The sequence below is a fragment of the Lepisosteus platostomus genome, chromosome 5 (genome assembly GCF_059453375.1).
Source record: "Lepisosteus platostomus isolate fLepPlt1 chromosome 5, fLepPlt1.hap1, whole genome shotgun sequence".
NCBI lineage: Eukaryota > Metazoa > Chordata > Actinopteri > Semionotiformes > Lepisosteidae > Lepisosteus > Lepisosteus platostomus.
In genome coordinates, this window is record NC_142615.1 from 42,367,422 (window position 1) to 42,374,308 (window position 6,887).

Genomic DNA, 6,887 nt, shown 5'->3' on the forward strand with positions numbered 1-6,887 from the left:
AGAAAGGAGACCCAGTGGAGTGTAAAAACTATAGAGGAATAAAACTTCTGGAACATGGATTGAAAATCCTGGAAAAAATTCTGGACAAGAGACTCAGGAAGCTGAATGCTTGGCAGTTGGAAAGAGGGAAGAGAACTTGATGAGAAGAACTGAAATGAGGATGTTGAGATGGATTCTGCAGATTTCAATGACGGATAAGATCAGAAATGAAGAAATCCGTAGACGATGTAGGGTGGTGGATGTGGTTGAGAAGATGCGAGAGGCGAGGTTACGGTGGTATGGACATATCATGAGGAGGGACGTTGAGGAAGTAACAAAGAGGGTAATGGAATTTGAGGTGGAAGGTAACAGAGGAAGAGCCAGGCCTAGAAAGAGATGGATAGATTGTGTGAGAAAAGATATGGAGGTATATGAAGTGAGTGAGGAAGATGTGCTCGACAGAGACAAATGGAGAAGAGCAACCAAAGCAGCTGACCCCAGGACAGTCTGGGACTAAGGCTGTGAAAAAGAAGAATAAGAAGAAGAACACGTGTCAAAAATGTCCAATAATGCCCAACATCGCAACTCCCCAGAAAACCATGTTCACCCAAGAAAAATGATCGTCGAATTGTCATTTATACTCCCGTCACATCCTCTGCTGAAATATTTTAAAAATACAATGCAGATTTGTTTGAGAACTTGACAAGCATTGTTTTGTTACCACTGTGCAGTTGGATTTTGATATTTTGACATATTTACCTTAATTTTAAACTGTAAATACTGTACAATCTATTGTAATTGTGTTGTAATATTAAAATATGTTAGCTGAGGATGCAAAGGGGTGAAAGGGAAAGGTCAGAGGGTACAGTAACAACAAGGTTAGGATTGGTGGAGGTGGTAGGGGTGTTGATGGTTTTTCTCTGTAGAGGATGATTGAGTTTTTTATCCTTCTCTGAAGTGAGAAACTGGAAGAGTTGGGAGTTGAGAGATCTGATGAGGTTAGTTATAAAAGGAAGTTGATGTGGAGCTGTTAGCCGTAAGAATTCCTTAATGTCTTTGATGTTGTCATCAAAGATAAACTGCAGTAAGCAAAGATAAAAAGAGAATTATCTTTGCTTACTGCCCTGTCTTTCTAACACCTGAAGAAGGCTCCACGGCCAACACGTTGTGTTTCCTTTCTTCTCTTTTCAGCATGGAATAGTCCTTTACTTGTTCCTTTGCAGCCTACGCATGCTGACGCAGCTACTCACCTGATATTTAACATTCCTATAATCACAAATATGAATGTCCACTGTGGGTATTTTTTCCATGATTATTTATTCTGTCATTGAAGCATATTTTATGTCATACCGAAGTGTCATAATCACTGAAAAAATATTTTTTTTCATTTAGAAAGTAAGAAAATGATAAATCACTATGAATTGCATTTAGCCTGTTCTGATCTAGATTTTCTATATACTTTAACATGCCATGTTCACAATGTCACAACTCAGAAATGCAACAGTGAAGTGTTGTAATTACCAATGTACATACAGATGCAGCCATTCAAAGTGCGCGGTACAGACACGTACCGGAGGTAATTGGCTACGGCGTCACGCATTTTGACGCAAGATGACGCACGGCACCACGGTACGTGATTGGTTGACCGACAGGGGCACTCGTGGTCTGTAGGTCTGTCGTAGAAAGATTTACAGTAAACGTCTTTACTTTGCCCGTTGTAGTATGGAATATTCATATGGAATTTTACCACTGAAGGGAAATCTTAGTAGCTGAGCATAAAAAGAATAGGAGCATACTATAACGCGTGTGAAGGCCATAAACGATATTAATTTTGGAACATAAACATACAGTATATGGCTGGTCTCGGTACTTTAAAGAAAACATACACGGAACATGGTTTCATTATGACCAGAATCGGTCTTGAGATATTTTTAACTTGATTTACAGTATTTCAGAGGTATGTCTTGACACCGATACTACTTAAATACTGCTCACGTATATGTTTCTAGGTTTATATTATGCATTTCATACGGTCAAATTACTTTTGAGCAACTGATAAGAAGCACGAATCGGTATGCCCAGGGCGTTTTAGTTTTCGTTTTGTTTTAATGCAGTGCGGGGACTCTGCTTTAACTATATCGCCGTGGATTGATTAGAGATATCAAGTACATACAAGTCATTTTTTAAATGTTGTAGTTCGTCTTGTAAAAATGTTACGAGTACATCATCTGTCAACAATTACACAGGTTCTGTTTCCATATTGCGGGTTTTGGTTACGTAATATTATTTTCTAATTTCACGTTGTGAATATATGATTTGGGCAAACAGAGCCGCAAAGAAGTACATTATGGGTCGTTGTTTTTTTTTGCAGTTTTATCTAGAACAAGCGATGCTTAAACCTTTGTCTGATTCTTGTGAAACTATCCACACGACAGTTACAGTACCTAGGAGTTGACTTCAGTGATGTCACTGATGCGATGTTTCTAAAAATCCATCCTCTGTAAAACGTCTTCTCTAGTTGTCCTGGATATGTATTCGCTAATGAAGCTGTGTGTTCTGAGCCTGGATCTCTACATTTCTGTATGAACCAGCTTAGAGGGCTAAAGACAGCTTGTGTTTAAATTGAGTGTAAGGCAATTTATGCTTCTAAAGTCATGGTCAGCATTTATTATTGTACTGTGCTGTAAACTTGTTCTGTGACTAATTACATTATTTTATAGCTTTATGAAATCTGTACATTGTCTGTCAATAATGTTTCTGTATTGCTTTTTCAGCCCTCAGCATGTGACTGCACCGGTGGCACTGTGGGTTAGGTTCCTGACTCCCATATCACACGGTCTGTGATTGAATCCTATGGAACTATAACTTCATTTTTTAACAAACATTTCTTTGAAAAAATGAAACGTTTCCCTTGGTCAGAGATTAAATAAAACCTCACTCGCACCAAACAAATGTATATTTCTAAATATCACAACATGATCGAATTTAAGTCTTTTTAATAACAATGAATGACTATAACCTATGCGTTACAAAATAAACATTTATATTGATTTGAATCGCGTTTTGATTTAAATCGTAAACGAGTGTTTAAATATATGTGTTTAAAGGCGATATACTGTATAAAAGCACTGATTCTTATAGAATGTGTTCCGCTGGGGATTCAAAAAATTTATTTTTTTTAATCGCGTATCTAAGGAAAATTGCAGTATAACTTTGTTCATGCACAAACAGTGGCATGTTACATTATTAATTTGGGTGTCTCCTCTTGCCAGAAAGCTCTAAATTGCATTTTGAGTGCGGTTTTTGACTTTTTCTAAATTGCAACCCATAAATAAAGCTGATACAGTTTAGACTTACTGTATTTTAAACTGTATTACAGCAGTACATTGGACAGTGCAACGTAAATTGCAAAAATGCACTTGGAATCTGTCCAAGCCCTACTACGAAAATTATTTAAACTGCTACACTTATCATTCATCTTTAAATAAGCTTTATTTTATATAGCGTTTTAAGCGAATAGGTAATTAGATTGCTCATAAACCTAATCACTTTTTCTACATAAACACAGCGTGATTGCTCTCTGAAAATGCTTTTTCTTTATATTTAGGCTCAGATTTCAACTATAGATCGTATTATTATAAACTTTCTTGGAAAAATGTATTTTATGAAAACCATGTTTGCTATTAATTCATTTAGGGCTAGAATACATTTATTGTCTTCCAATAGAGTCGAGTTGACATTAGAAGCTTGCCACGCCCGGACTGTTACACCAACGCATTAGCATGTTAAAGGGATTTCATTGAGGAGCCTAGCTTTCTTAATTAGTAAGTATTGTACTTCCTACTTTGAAAATACCTGTGAAACCGATTTAATTCGTCACAGCCAGCACTCCCGCAGAGAGGGGGGTTGTCCTCGTTAATGTCCGATGACATACAAGTGGAAAGAATACAGATTTAAATCGTCTTTTTTCTGAACCAGGGAAAATCTGATCATGTTTCTCTATATCAATAATAAAAAGCTTTTATAGTAAAGAATATTACTTAGTAATATTAATCATCAATTTACTACCAAAAAAGTCGCCCCAACAACAAAGACATGATTTCATCATAACACCCTGCCAAGTGGCGAGATATGATTCCTTTGTTGTTTTTGCATAAAGGTTTAAACGATTTGTATGGTTTGGTTAATAATGCAGTTTGTAAATCCATATTTACCAAACAAACGATAGCTGGAAAGCCTGCTGTTAGCGAGGGCAAACCTGATGTTGAAAGAAGTTGTTACTCTACAAAACCTTTTTCGTTTAAAGCAACAGGTGGGGTCATCTGCCTTTGGGAAATATCATCCCGCAAAGGATATTTTATTCTTAAATTCAGGTTTGGGACCTTGTTAGGACAAATAGGGACTTTGTTAATTTGTTTGTCACACAAATCGTTATCTTCAAGTATTAAGTGCACAGTACAGGGTTCATGTTCTGCTGTCATGGTGGTCTGAAAATGATTTCTTTTTGTATATTAGCTCTTTTCTCAGTACACCATAAAGTTCTGGCTGTATGGAAGGTTTTGTGTTATCCTGAGGTATGCCAGACAATAAACATCTCTGAAGACAATTCCTTGGTTTCATGTTTCAGCAGGTTGTTTTGAGTGTCTGAACATTGTCTCTTTGCATCTGTAGTTATTTGCAGCTGGGAAAGCTAATCATTATGATCTGGGAATGTAACTGAGATTTTTTTCTCCATAATAAGCAGCTTTGCAGCAGGTTATTTGTTTTCACTGCTTGAGAGGTATTGGAATACTGCAAGGAAACATGCAGCTGTAAAGTTGAGCAGTTTTTAATGTCATGCTCTTAAGAAATAAAGCCTTTAGACAATTAGGAGGTACTGGTATTCACAAGGTAGAAGGTGGTGTTTTCAGAGGCCTAAAGGGAAACTGTTATACCTAATGATTAAATACTTGATGAGACATTTTTTTTACTGCATTGTTTATGTATGATCTGTGTATCTCAGCTGAAAAGCTGAGATAAAATAAGATGTATTTATCTAAATAACTGGACCTCAAATAGCAGACCTTATGAGCAATACTGTGTGTATTTATTTAAAATATTTATAGCTCTTCTGGAAAGTTGTTGGGGGAAATAAAACTGATGTGCTGAAACAGTACAATTAAACACGCTCTGCAGAAAAGGGGATGGTTGTTAGGTCAGCTTCAGTTTTACACGTACAGTACACATTTGATTTCATTAAAATTATGAGGTACCCTGTATCTGCAGGACTCAAGAGGCTCTCAGTCATGTCACTTTGCAGTTGATGTCTCCTAGAGGTTCAACATAAATGGACCTTCTGGGGCACAGGCTTTAAAGGAGCTTTTTAAAAAAACAGACTTTGCATTTCCTGTTATAAGCTATTCTTTTAGCATATGACAAGCATGCCCTTATTATGGCGATATCCTCCTAAACATTGGAGAAATAACTCTAGAAGTTCAATTAAAACAGAAATGCTTCAAATCATTTGGGATACAACAAAAAAGTGGTGTATTATAAAGTGTGTTAAAAATGTAGCTAGTTTGTTTTCATACCTTAGATTATAATAAAACCTCACCAAAATATTTTTTTTAATCCCGAGCCGAACACATTCCAAAAGAATCAGCGCTTTTATATATCGCCTTTAAACACATATATTTAAACACACGTTTACAATTGAAATCAAAACGCGATTCAAATCAATATAAATGTTTATTTTGTAACGCATAGGTGACTATTCATTGTTATTAAAAAGACTTAAATCCGATCATGTTGTGATATTTAGAAATATAAATTTGTTTGGTGCGAGTGAGGTTTTATTTAATCTCTGACCAAGGCAAACGTTTCATTTTTTCAAAGAAATGTTTGTTAAAAAAAACTCGTAGTTCCACTGGTATTCCATCACAGACTATGTGACATGGGAGTCAGGAACCTAACCCACAACACCACCGGCATAATCACATGCAGAGTGCTGAAAAAGCACTACATAAACATTATCGACAGACAATGTACAGCGTGTACTATTCTTGTGGTGCGGTACATGAATTAGCGTGAGCGTTTTTTATTCTGATCATGAACAGTTTTACAAGTCCGCAAAGGATCGAGGAAAGGTTTATCGCCAGCTGAAAAGAGACCCAGCGCTTCGGCTGTGGAGACTTGTTCGGCTGGCGTTCGGGGAGTCGCGTTTTTCAGAAATGTATTGAGATCGTTTTCCACAGAGCTCAGATGTCAAAGCACAGCAGCAGCCCTCCACAGCGATCCTCTATAGCGCCCTTTCTCCCGCAGCTCCGTCCTCATTGGAAGGAAGCAAGAGTGAAAGGCTGAAGTGAAATAGAGCGGGGATGAAGGCAGTGAAGAGAGAGAACGTGGGAAGAAGAGAAAAACCCAAGGGAAAAAAAGCAGCGTCGTAAAAGAGGTGACGGAGCTGTCCTCTCAATAAGAAGGGTGCCAGCGAGCCTTGCTCTCGCTTATGGCCACACCCCCTTGAGCACACCTGATCTCATCTGATCTCGGAAGCTAAACAGGGATGGGCCTGGTTAGTACTTGGATGGGAGACTGCCTGGGAATACCAGGTGCTGTAAGCTTTTAAGCGCAGGAGGCGCCCTATCCCCGCTCGCTCGCTCATTCCCCTGTTCACACGTGCAGTGCGGCTTGTCCGTCTGTTTATTTGTCAGCTTTGGCGAGACACGGGTGCTTGTGTATTAGCGTGAGCGTTTTTTATTCTGATCAGGAACAGTTTTACAAGTCCGCAAAGGATCGAGGAAAGGTTTATCGCCAGCTGAAAAGAGACACAGCGCTTCGGCTGTGGAGACTTGTTCGGCTGGCGTTCGGGGAGTCGCGTTTTTCAGAATTGTATTGAGATCGTTTTCCACAGAGCTCAGATGTCAAAGCAC

At 38.1% G+C, this 6,887-nt stretch overlaps 1 non-coding gene across 1 annotated transcript; it reads left to right on the top strand.

Annotated features, from left to right (window-relative positions):
* The first annotated feature begins 6,459 nt into the window (after window positions 1-6,459).
* LOC148666746 (5S ribosomal RNA) lies at window positions 6,460-6,578 on the top strand. Its single transcript, XR_015938152.1, has one exon. It is a non-coding gene; the product is annotated as a 5S ribosomal RNA (ribosomal RNA).
* Window positions 6,579-6,887: the final 309 nt, after the last annotated feature.